Raw genomic sequence first — 13,575 nt, 5'->3', positions numbered from 1 at the left:
TGTCTGGTTTCTCTGTCCTGTTAATGTTGATGAGCACGAATAGAAGTACCTGGCTTGCTTCTCGCAAATGTAAAATGTAGGAAAGTGGCCAGCTGGGCTTCTCAGTTTTTCTTCACCTCACACAGTATGTCAACGAAGCCCATTTTTTTTTAAATATTTTTTTTACATCCATTCAAATGTATAGTAGTTCCTCACAATATTTAAAAACTCTTTCCAACACTCTCCCCCTCGATAATCAGCATCGCTGATAAATAGGCTATGGACATGTTGCATGTATTCGTTTCTATTTTAATGATGGTCAATTTTAATCTTCATACTATAGCATAGATGTCCCTGTTCATACGCTAATTGTCAATTCATTATCTTATACTCTGCTTTCCAGAAAGTAAAGGTAGGCCTAGGTTTTTTAATACGTTTTAAGGAAAGGAGAAATACTTGCTCTTGTATCTGACATACGCTAGTGGCTTTGATTGACGGGTGCTTTTACGGGGTTGTGAGTACGCTGATTCTCTCTATAGGTCTATATGTCCATTCAGAAAGTTTCCTAAAGAAGCCTGTTTGGACTCCATCTCCTTAATAAGAGTCAAACGCTCCTGTCTTGATTTAATCTTGTAAACGGTTTTCGGTAGCTTAGGCTACATTATTTCTCTCATTACAGCGTTCTCTCTTTGAAGAACATATGCCACTGCCATTGAATGACCGCAGCAGCAGGGTTTGTGGCATTATGTGACTATTTCGGGAAAGGTTTGAGAACACATCAGACTTCGCTTGAATGGATTTGTGTGTCGAAATAGGATCTGTATTAGAAAATGTTATATGCAGAAAAGCCAACAGACACGGACGAGGTAGGCATATATCATTATTTTGACTTGTTATTGTTGTGTCAATACAAAAATGTGACAGGTCCTCTCCAACCTGGTATTTCTTAATTTGTTGAGTAATATTTATAAGTAAGAGCAGGAGTCAGAATCAGATACAATCTGGGCCTTGTCTCCATCCGGAAAGTCTGTTTTGTTGGGTCGTGAATGTTTAGAGCAACCCAGGCTTTGTTTTTTGGGGGGGAGAACCATAATGTACCTGGGTGTGCCTGAGAAGAAATGAAACCCCAATCAGCAATTTTCTCACTTCCGCATAAGATTTACACACTAAGTCTACCTGTTGTCTACCTTCCCTGAAAATAAGATTACAAAGTATGCACAATGACAGTAACAAGTATTACAGGAAAGAGTGACATGGTGTTACTTTCATCAAGTCTACAAAGACATGAAAACAATGACAATGTGATTAGCTTCTCCCTAACCCTAGACAATGTCTCCATAGAATCCATGACCTCTCCGTTATATAATCCATGACCTGTCCATTGCAAAACCATCACATTTTACCTGCATCAGTGGTTGCCTGTCAGGTGTTGTTGTCAGGGGCTACAACAAAAATGTGTGATGTGGGGGTTACTCGTGAACCAGAGTTGGGGAAACACTGATCTAAGGTGTACGGTGCAAATTCGAACACATGTTAAAATCCGAAAAGCTTGTGAGAGTACATTGTAATGCACTCAATTGTGGTGCAGCTTAACAACCTGTTGATCCTACCCCCTACTTTTTCGAACATTCTGTTAAAAATCGCACAACATTTCGGCGTCCTGCTACTCATGCCAGGAATATAGTATATGCATATGTTTAGTATGTGTGGATAGAAAACTCTCACGTTTCTAAAACTGGTTAAATCACGGCTGTGACTATAACAGAGCGTCTGTTTCATCGAAAAGCGCAAGAAAAACTGATCACTGAAAACTGGAAAAAATATCCATGCGCCACTTGCATGTATTGTTTAAGGGGCACGAAATTAAATGGGGCCAAGATTGCAAGTCCTACAGCTTCCACACGATGTCGCCAGTCTTGTCAATTGCCTTTTCGTTGTTTCTTGGTCAAACGAGGGAGGTAGATCACTTTCCATCCGGTCTCCGACAGGAAGTTTTGGAAGAGAGATTTTGGAAGATGATTTGAAATCGTGGAGCTATTGAATACACATCGCCCCGTGATCAATTTGATAGATTATTAACGTTTACTGATACCTAAAGTTGGATTACAAAAGTATTTCGAAGTGTTTTGTGAAAGTTTATCGTCGACTTTTTTAATTTAAAAAAATTACGTAGCGTTTTCAAACAGTGTTTTTTTCTGAATCACACAGTTTCCATAGATGGCTATTTTGGGTATATATGGACCGATTTAATCGAAAAAAATACCCAATAGTGATGTTTATGGGACATATAGGAGTGCCAACAAAGAAGCTCGTCAAAGGTAATGAAAGTTTTATATTTTATTTCTGCTATTTATGTAGCGCCGGCTACGCGAAATCTTTTGTTTACGTCGCATTCAGGTATTTCGGGGTGTTGCATGCTATCAGATAATAGCTTCTCATGCTTTCGCTTAAAAGTATTTTAATAATCTGACTTGTTGGCTAGATTCACAACGAGTGTAGCTTTAATTCACTACCCTGCATGTGTGTTTTAATGAACGTTTGAGTTTTAACGAGTGCTATTAGCATTTGGCGTAGCGCATTTGCATTGGCTGATGGCTAGATGGGGCGATTGCGTCTCGGGTCGACGTAATGGATTGGTTCTGATTGACATGGAGCAGTGGTCAATTAATTTTAGGTTTCCTGTGACATAAAAACCCCCATAAGCAACAAGACAACAATGCCAAATCAGTCTTTTTATACATAAACTCAGCAAAAAAAGACATCTTCTCACTGTCAACTGTGTTTATTTTCAGAAAACTTAATGAAGCTAGGGGGCACTATTTTTATGTTTGGAAAAATAACGTTCCCAAAGTAAACAGCCTATTTCTCTGGACCAGATGCTAGAATATGCATATAATTGACAGCTTAGGATAGAAAACACTAAAGTTTCCAAAACTGTAAAAATATTGTCTGTGAGTATAACAGAACTGATATTGCAGGCAAAAGCCTGAGAAAAATCCAATCAGGAAGTGACTCTTATTTTGAAACCTCTGTGTTCCTATACATCCCTATTGACCATTGAAAGGGATATCAACCAGATTCCTTTTTCTATGGCTTCCCTAAGGTATCTACAGCCTTTAGACATAGTTTCAGGCCTTTATTTTGAAGAATGAGCGTGAACGACCACATTACGTAAGTGGTCAGGTGGGGGCTCTCAGAGTGATTTTTGCGCAAAAGAGAGAGGCGGCCATTGTTCCTCCCGGTCCTAGTGAAAAGCCAACTGTCCCGGTTGATATATTATCAGATAGATATTTGAAAAACACCTTGAGGATTGATTATAAAAAAAGTTTGCCATGTTTCTGTCGACATTATGGATATAATTTGGAATTTTTGTCTGCGCATAACGCACCAAACGAACGGAGGTATTTGGATATAAAAAATATCTTTATGGAACAAAAGGAACATTTGCTGTCTAACTGGGAGTCTCGTGAGTGAAAACATCCGAAGATCATCAAAGGTAAATGGTTAATTTGATTGCTTTTCTGATTTTCGTGACCAAGCTTCCTGATGCTAAGTGTACATAATGCTATGCTAGGCTATCGATAAACTTATACAAATACTTGTATTGCTTTCGCTGTAATGCATAATTTCAAAATCTGAGACGACAGGGTGATTAACAAAAGGCTAAGCTGTGTTTCGCTATATTTCACTTGTGATTTCATGAATATGAATATTTTCTAGTAATATTTTTTGACTGTTGCTATGCTATTAAGCGGTTGCTGATGACAAATATACCGGATCCGGGATGAGTAGTTCTAAGAGGTTTTAACATATGTAAATATTTGTATGAACATAACGAGATTCAACAACTGAGACATAAACTGAACAGGTTCCACAGACATGTGACTAACAGAAATGGATTAATGCGTCCCTGAACAAAGGGGGGGTCAAAATCAAAAGTAACAGGCCGTATCTGATGTGGCCACCAGCTGCATTAAGTACTGCAGATTTGCCAGTTCTTGCTGTGATTATGTTACCCCACTCTTCCACCAAGGCACCTGCAAGTTCCCGGACATTTCTGGGGGGGAATGTCCCTAGCCCTCACTCTCCGATCCAACAGGTCACAGGCGTGCTCAATGGGATTGAGATCCAGGCTCTTCGCTGGCCATGAAGAAAGAGAAAGAGCAGTATGGCTGGTGGCATTGTCATGCTGGAGGGTCATGTCAGGATGAGCCTGCAGGAAGGGTACCACATGAGGGAGGTGGATGGCTTCCCTGTAATGGACAGAGTTGAGAATGCCTGCAATGACAACAAGCTCAGTCCGATGATGCTGTGACAACACCGCCCCAGACCATGACGGACCCTCCACCTCCAACTCGATATCGCTCCAGAGTATAGGTCTCGGTGTAACGCTCATTCCTTTGACGATAAACGCGAATCCAACCATCAACCCTGGTGAGACAAAACCGCTACTCGTTAGTGAAGAGCACTTTTTGCCAGTCCTGTCTGGTCCAGCGACGGTTGTTTGTGCCCATAGGCGACGTTGTTGCCGGTGATATCTGGTAGGCCTGTTGTAAGGCAGGTCCTCACAAGCCTTCAGTCCAGCCTCTCTCAGCCTATTGCGGACAGTCTGAGCACTGATGGAGGGATTGTGCGTTCCCTGTGTAACTCTGGCTGTTGTTGCCATCCTGTACCTGTTCAGCAGGTGTGATGTTCGGATGTACCGATCCTGTGCAGGTGTTGTTACGTGGTCTGCCACTGCGAGGATGATCAGCTGTCCGTCCTGTCTCCCTGTAGCGGCGTCTCACAGTACAGGCATTGCAATTTATTGCCCTGGCCACTTCTGCAGTCCTCATACCTCCTCCTACCTGCCTAAGGCACGCTCACACTGATGAGCAGGAACCCTGGGCATCTTTCTTTTGTTGTTTTTCAGAGTCAATAGAAAGGCCTCTTTTTAGTTTCCTAAGTTTTCATAACTGTGACCTTAATTGCCTACCGTCTGTAAGCTGTTAGTGTCTTAACAACCATTCCACAGGTGCATGTTGATTAATTGTTTATGGTTCATTGAACAAGCATGGAAAACAGTGTTTAACCTCTTTAGGGTAGGTGAGACGGTAGCGTCCCACCTCTTCAACAGCCAGTGAAACTGCAGGGCGCCAAATTCAAAACGACAGATATCCCATAATTTAAATTCCTCAAACATACATGTATTTTACACCATTTTAAAGATACACATCCAGCCACGGTGTCCGATTTCAAAAAGGCTTTACGACGAAAGCAAACCAAACGATTATGTTAGGTGAGTGCCTATTCACAGATTAAAACCAGCCAAAGAGAGGATTCACAAAAAGCAGAAATATAGATAAAAATGAATCACTAACCTTTGATCTTCATCAGATGACACTCATAGGACTTGATGTTATACAATACATGTATGTTTTGTTCGGTAAAGTTCATATTTATATCCAAAAATCTGATACAGTGAAATAATCTGTCTGTAAACAATTGTTGGAAAAATGACTTGTGTCATGCACAAAGTAGATGTCCTAACCGACTTGCCAAAACTATAGTTTGTTAACAAGAAATTTGTGAAGTGGTTGAAAAACAAGTTTTAATGACTCTGACCTAAGTGTATGTAAACTTATGTATTTATATATTAATGTATGTACATATCCTCCGTAGGAAATCGTATATAGATACTACAATAGGCATGATCATTTAAGTTGACATTGCACATTGGGTGGACCGATGGCAATCTTTGTGGCACTAATTTGAAGTTAAAATTACAATTCACTTAAAATGTCAAAGGTGTTGCAGTGGTGTGAAGGGATAGGTCCATTGGTGGTAAAAAAAAAATAATATTCAACAACAAATCTAGAATTTAGAAAAGTTTGACAAACCTGTTTTGTAAGCTTTTAAACAATATCGAACTGAAGTATTTATATTTTCCAGTGACGAAGACATGATCTCATGATATGGTGGGGTATGCAAAACTTTGAGTACCTCAATCTCCTGGATGTGTTGACCTTCGGGTCCAAAAAGTCACTTTCTGACCACTTCTTTCCATGGGCAAACATGTATGGAAAGTTTAGTTTTGAATCAAAAGAGATGCTGTCAAAAAGTGATTTAATTTATATGGATTTACCCTAAGGTCATTTGCATGAATGAACTGCCCTCGCTATTGCCCAACATCAAGTTCCACTACCATAGATTTAGAGGTTACGCCAATGAGTGTGTAGTAGAAGATGAGTGAGTGCAGCAGCCCAGTGCAAGCGAGCTGCACAGCTGAAGATTGGGGAGGGGAGAACCATCCTCCTGCACTCTGCAGCATGGCAATTGTTCACAGGGTCAGAATTAATGGATATTCTCAGCTCATTTACTTGAGGGTTTCACTCAACCCTCACTGAAGTAAAATCCACTCTGTCCTTGATGCGCTGATCAGTGACCTTTTTCCCATTTTTCTCTTTTTAACGGCAAGTACTAAGAATTTAGTGTTGAAGTGGATTTCAAAATGAGAGAATTGCCAGTCTGTCGACAGGGTACGACAAAAGCCAGGATTTGTTTTACCCCCCCTTCAAGTGTCTACAAATTTTGAGTAGGCCTATGTTGCCAAGTACGCCAATTCTCCCCTTAACCTCTGATTTGGCCCACAAAGGAGATCGATAGGCCTAACCAGGCATATATGCAACATTTGTCCTGAGGCATACATACAGTCATCACACCTTTCATTCTGATATCTAATGATGTCTTAATGATGACAGACAGTCATCCACTTTCTTCATTGGTGGTTTATAGTTAGAAACGTTTTGGCAATAGTGAGAAACAAGTGAAGATGGCTGTCAAAATCCTTTGCGTCAGAAGGCCAACATGGAGGGGGGTTGTCAAGAGGCATCTTTTGTAAATTGTGGACCAGAGCCAAGGTTTTCCGAGGTGGAAGAAGAGGCAGTCTATCAGTCTATTGCCATTGTGATGGACGGGAGTGGGACTGGAGCTCGGTTTGTTTGGGTGTGGGCAGACTGCGGTGAGGAAAGTAGACAGGGCCAGCATGGTTTCAGCCTCCTACCTGGGTTCGAGAACCAGGAGAGAGCCCAGGCTAGCCTGAGGAATGGGAAAATATATATTCTTTAGATTTAGGCCATACTTGGCCAGAAATGCCTTTTTTAAAAGTAGGTTACTTTGGTTAGGGCAAGTATGTTGACATCCACACTGCCAATAGCACAGTGAGATCGATGTATGAGACAACCCATTTTTATGTACCTGGTGTGGTGGAGTGTTATCCAAAAATGAAATTGTATTTATCTATTTACTTTGTCTTTACGTAGTGTCATCTAATGATGTGCCTTCATGCACAGGAAGTGGAGAAGGGCAACAGGGTGATAATCTGTTATGTCAGCTTGTTCACCTGGTGTGACACAAGACTCCCAGCTGTTACAGGAAACAGGCTGTTTGTCACTGCATCCATCTGCATATGTTCATCAAGCAGTTCATTTTAGATGTGGGGAATTTGACCTGGAAGTGAAACCTGATTGTAATGGACAAAGTGGACAGTTGAGTCAGCACGTGTTATTTTCTCTCTTCCCTTGTCTTGTGATTTGGGTCTGCTATTCTTTCATGGCAATGTGTCTAATTCAAAGCCATACTTAAGTGCCCTTTAATTGAACACATATGGACCACGATTTGCTTTTTTGGTATGTGAAAAACAGAACTCCCATCCCTGAAACTTGAATCGCAACATAAAACAAGGACCATTTCCTTTTCTTGACAATGGGGAGTGAAAATGAAAGAAATCATGACTAAAAGGTAGAGAATGACTTTTAAATTGAATGTCATTATTAGTCAGCATTGAATTCCCATCTTGGATCAGAAGCTGGGAAGATGAGAAGGGGTTGAAACAATGCCAGCATCCTGTTCACAGGATGGTACGGCTCCTCTCCAGCCCCTTTGAACTTCACTTAGTCAGACAGTGACAATGACTATTTTCCATTTATTTAACCACTCAAGGTATGAATTTTCTCAACTTGCATTTCAGCATATGTAGTATTTGAAAATGTTTGCGCTGTGTATCCATGAAGTAGTGGTATAATATCACTAGGTAACACAAATGGCTGCCCAGGAGATGGAGCTCAGTGAGATACTGTCATTTGAGTTCAGATTTTGTTTCTCCAGGGTGGCGAAACCGTCTCAATAAAGCGCTTCAATGGAGAGGCCTCTATTCACCAAGAGCCCAGGGGCAGGCTGATCTTACTGAAAAATGCATCTGTTTAGAGAACCAGGGTGCCGGTATTTTCCTGTTTAATATATCCGACTACTAGGGGAGGAGAAACTGTCTGGATCGAAATCTGTGTAATTACAATGAACTCCCAACCTGTATTCCCCCACAGGAATACAAACATGAGCGAGAGGCCTGTGTGAACTACATATGAAGTGCCTGCCCTCTCCCTATGTGCTGCAGGCTGAAGTATGGGACTGGTGCTGGACCTACAGTACTCAGCAATCGACCCGTTTCTCTAGCACAATACTTAACATGTCATCAGGCCGTGAGATGCATTTGATAATAGGTGTTATGCTGTTTCTGTTTGATTATACACTGCTCAAAGAAATAAAGGGAACACTTTAACAACACACTGTAACTCCAAGTCAATCACACTTCTGTGAAATCAAACTGTCCACTTAGGAAGCAACACTGATTGACAATAAATTTCACATGCTGTTGTGCAAATGGAATAGACAACAGGTGAAAATTATAGGCAATTAGCAAGACACCCCCAATAAAGGAGTGGTTCTGCAGGTGGTGACCACAGACCACTTCTCAGTTCCTATGCTTCCTGGCTGATGTTTTGGTCACTTTTGAATGCTGGCAGTGCTTTCACTCTAGCGGTAGCATGAGACGGAGTCTACAACCCACACAAGTGGCTCAGGTAGTGCATCTCATCCAGGATGGGACATCAATGCGAGCTGTGGCAAGAAGGTTTGCTGTGTCTGTCAGCGTAGTGTCCAGAGCATGGAGGCGCTACCAGGAGACAGGCCAGTACACCAGGAGACATGGAGGAGGCTGTAGGACGGCAACAACCCAGCAGCAAGATCGCTACCTCCGCCTTTGTGCAAGGAGGAGCAGGAGGAGCACTGCCAGAGCCCTGAAAAATGACCTCCAGCAGGCCACAAATGTGCATGTGTCTGCTCAAACGGTCAGAAACAGACTCCAGCGTGGTATGAGGGCCCGGCGTCCACAGGTGGGGGTTGTGCTTACAGCCCAACACCGTGCAGGATGTTTGGCATTTGCCAGAGAACACCAAGATTGGCAAATTTGCCACTGGCACCTTGTGCTCTTCACAGATGAAAGCAGGTTCACAATGAGCACATGTGACAGACGTGACAGAGTCTGGAGATGCCGTGGAGAACGTTCTGCTGCCTGCAACATCCTCCAGTATGACCGGTTTGGTGGTGGGTCAGTCATGGTGTGGGGTGGCATTTCTTTGGGGGGCCGCACAGCCCTCCATGTGCTCGCCAGAGGTAGCCTGACTGCCATTAGGTACCGAGATGAGATCCTCAGACCCCTTGTGAGACCATATGCTGGTGCGGTTGGCCCTGGGTTACTCCTAATGCAAGACAATGCTAGACCTCATGTGGCTGGAGTGTGTCAGCAGTTCCTGCAAGAGGAAGGCATTGATGCTATGGACTGGCCCGCCCGTTCCCCAGACCTGAATCCAATTGAGCACATCTGGGACATCATGTCTCACTCCATTGTACCACAGACTGTCCATGAGTTGGCAGATGCTTTAGTCCAGGTCTGGGAGGAGATCCCTCAGGAGATCATCCGCCACCTCATCAGGAGCATGCCCAGGCATTGTAGGGAGGTCATACAGGCACGTGGAGACCACACACACTACTGAGCCTCATTTTGACTTGTTTTAAGGACATTACATCAAAGTTGGATCAGCCTGTAGTGTGGTTTTCCACTTTAATTTTGAATATGACTCTAAATCCAGACCTCCATGTGTTGATAAATTTGATTTCCATTGATAATTTTTGTGTGATTTTGTTGTCAGCACATTCAACTATGTAAAGAAAAAAGTATTTAATAAGAATATTTCATTCAATCAGATCTAGGATGTGTTATTTTAGTGTTCCCTTAATTTTTTGGAGCAGTGTAACTCGCATTACACTCACCGAAGTTCCAAAAGAATAAAGACATTACAAATGTCATACTATGTGTTGTAACGATGTACAAATGGTAAAAGTACTCACTCACATTCACCCTAAGACTTCCAAGGTTCAGCAGATGGGTGCCCTTTCACATCAAAGCTCTATATCGTAAGATCTGATCCCAGACCATATGACATCTACCTTGCAGCCTAGCCAGGACTTTATGTCAGTATTGAACCCACTTTCTTATCATTTTGATCCACTTTACCTGTAGGTGAATAAAGTGTCCTACTACTACATAAATTGCCTTGCTGATATGATTTTACACTCCCAAGTTGAGAAGGCTACACTGCCAATAGAGAAGACAAGCTCTTGCTATTCTTTGGACATTAGGCTAAATCAGGGGAGCAGGCATATCCTCATTGATACGGGCCGTGCTCCCAGATTGGCTTGTTTTAGCTGCATTCCTGCTCAGTTGCAGCATTCTATTTCCTGTTCACTTTTGCCTTACTTTTAAGCCAGATGGCAGTTTCCACATAGATCCTTGTTCTCTTTTCCCTGTTCTGAAATGAGGCTATGTGAGAGAGATTCATTTGCCACTATAGCACACTCCAAATAATGTCTTAATGATTGAATCATGCTTTATAAAGCTCATAATGGGCTCTACCCAGTTGGTTACAATGATCAAATCTAACTTTATTTGTCACATGCTTCGTTAACAAAGGTGAAATGCTTACATACAGGTCCTTGTCAACAATGCAGAGAAAGAAAAAATAAACAGAAAAACTTGGCCGTATACACGGGATGAATGTGTAGGGGTACGATGTAATTGAGGTAGATATGTACATCTACGTATGGGTAAAGTGACAAGGCAGCTGGATAGATAATTAACAGTTACCAGACACTCATTTAACACCAACCAAAATAATTTGTTCATTTAAGCAACAAGGCACAGGGGGGTGTGGTATATGACCAATATACCACGGCTAATGGCTGTTCTTTAAGCACGACGAAGCATTCAGGGCTCAAACCACCCAGTTTATAAAAACAGATAGTTACCAACTTCTGCATATATCCTCTTTCATTTAAGGAATGTGAATGATTTGTTTTCCAAACAATCTTTACTTGGCATACAGTTGGCAGTATGAAGTCTATTTTGTTTTTCCTGTGCAAGAATTAATGACCTTTTGTCTGAGATGGGCTCGATAAGTAAATGCATCTGAATATCATTAAAGTCAAGAAGTCTTAATGGATTTACTTCGAGAGCCTTCATTTCCTTTTATCTACTGTTCCATTTTAGGGAGAATGCTTTGTTATTTTTTTCGCTTTTCACTGTCCGCACTCGAGGTCGACCGATAAAGTTTTCATAACAATCGGAAATCGGTATTTTTGAGCGCCAATTTTTTTAATATATATATATATATATTTAACTAGGCAAGTCAGTTAAGAACACATTCTTATTTTCAATGACGGCCTAGGAACGGTGGGTTAACTGCCTTGTTCAGGGACAGAACGACAGATTTTCACCTTGTCAGCTCAGGGGATCCAATTTTGCAACCTTACAGTTAACTAGTCCAACGCAATAACGACCTGCCTTTCTCTCGTTGCACTACACAAGGAGACTGTTACGCGAATGCAGTAAGCCAAGATAAGTTTAATGCTAGCTAGCAATTTATCTTATAAAAAAACAATCAATCATAATCACTAGTTGATGATATTCTAGATATTATCTAGCGTGTCCTGCATTGCATATAATCTGACTGAGCATACAAATATCTAAGTATCTGACTGAGTGGTGGTAGGCAGAAGCAGGCGCGTAAACATTCATTCAAACAGCACTTTCGTGCGTTTTGCCAGCAGCTCTTCGTTGAGCGTCAAGCATTGCTCTGTTTATGACTTCAAGCCTATCAACTCCCGAGATGAGGCTGGTGTAACCGAAGTGAAATGGCTAGCTAGTTAGCGCGCACTAGTAGCGTTTCAAACGTCACTCGCTCTGAGCCTTCTAGTAGTTGTTCCCCTTGCTCTGCATGGGTAACCCTGCTTCGATGGTGGCTGTTGTGTTGCTGGTTCGAGCCCAGGGAGGAGCGAGGAGAGGGACGGAAGCTATACTGTTACACTGGCAATACTAAAGTGCCTATAAGAACATCCAATAGTCAAAGGTTAATGAAATACAAATGGTATAGAGGGAAATAGTCCTATAATTCCTACAATAACTACAACCTAAAACTTCTTACCTGGGAATATTGAAGACTCGTGTTAAAAGGAACCACCAGCTTTCATATGTTCTCATGTTCTGAGCAACAAACTGAAACTTTAGCTTTCTTACATAGCACACATTGCACTTTTACTTTCTTCTCCAACACTTTGTTTTTGCATTATTTAAACCAAATTGAACATGTTTCATTATTTACTTGAGGCTAAATAGATTTTATTGATGTATTATATTAAGTTAAAATAAGTGTTCATTCAGTATTGTTGTAATTGTCATTATTACAAATAAAATAAAAATTGGCTGATTAATCGGTATCGACCTTTTTGGTCATCCAATAATCGGTATCGGCGTTGAAAAATCTTAATCGGCCGACCTCTAGTCCGCACGCATGAACAGAGCATAATATGCTTTACAGTATCTTCTGTTTTTATGATTCATCGTAATGGATATATCCTGTTTGAAATTTGGGCTTGATTTGAAATAATTGTGGCCTTCCCCTGTATTATGAGAACGGGCTTTAAGTGAAACTTCAAAAATGAGGCCAGGGAAACACAGATTATTCATGTGTGAGGACGTTAGAGACTAAGATTATATGGTTTCTATGTGTTTCAGTAGGCTTTCTCAGAGTATGCGTCTTATGGTGTGTTTGTGCTTGTTCATGATGGGGGGTTTTAATGAGGCTTGAGGTTTTTCTCCTCTGCCTTCTACGTTATTCTCAAAGTTATGACGATAACCCTTAATTAACTGTGATCTGGTGTAAATGAGCTATGACGAGCCAAAGGGCATAGCTAATAATCAGAGAGACCATCTCATTGCCATGTGACTCCTCTGGGTGGTCAAGAGTGTATATCTGCTTTAATAGCTTCTCATTCCTTGCAGACTGGATGTGCAAGATAGCCTAGCAGTTAGAGCGTTGGGCCAGTAACCAAAAGGTTACTGGTTTGAAGCCCCAAGCCGGCATTGTGGGAAAATCTGCCGTTCTGCCCTTGAGCAAGGCAGCCCCCGCCACACCTCTCTGATTCAGAGGGGTTGCCATAAATGCGGAAGACACATTTAGGTTGAATGCATTGTTGTGCAACTGACTAGGTATCCCCTTTCCCCCAATATCATTCCAACGGGCAACAGCTATGCAGTAAAACATTTTTTTTTAAAGGTCTAAATTAGACTATTGTTCTAGGACCACAAAATGGATACTGGATGCTTGGCTCCTGTATCTCTACATCCTACAAAGTCTCTCTGAAAGCTTTCCTTAGCAGGTGTGT

At 41.6% G+C, this 13,575-nt stretch overlaps 1 protein-coding gene across 1 annotated transcript in view; it reads left to right on the top strand.

Moving 5' to 3' along the window:
- Window positions 1-13,575, top strand: part of LOC109893343 (protein tweety homolog 3) — a 66,039-nt gene that overhangs the window by 6,623 nt on the left and 45,841 nt on the right. The window lies entirely within an intron of this gene.

This window comes from Oncorhynchus kisutch, linkage group LG6, assembly GCF_002021735.2.
Source record: "Oncorhynchus kisutch isolate 150728-3 linkage group LG6, Okis_V2, whole genome shotgun sequence".
Lineage (NCBI taxonomy): Eukaryota > Metazoa > Chordata > Actinopteri > Salmoniformes > Salmonidae > Oncorhynchus > Oncorhynchus kisutch.
The sequence above is the reverse complement of the archived record's forward strand: the minus strand, read 5'-3'. Positions and strand labels throughout refer to the sequence as shown.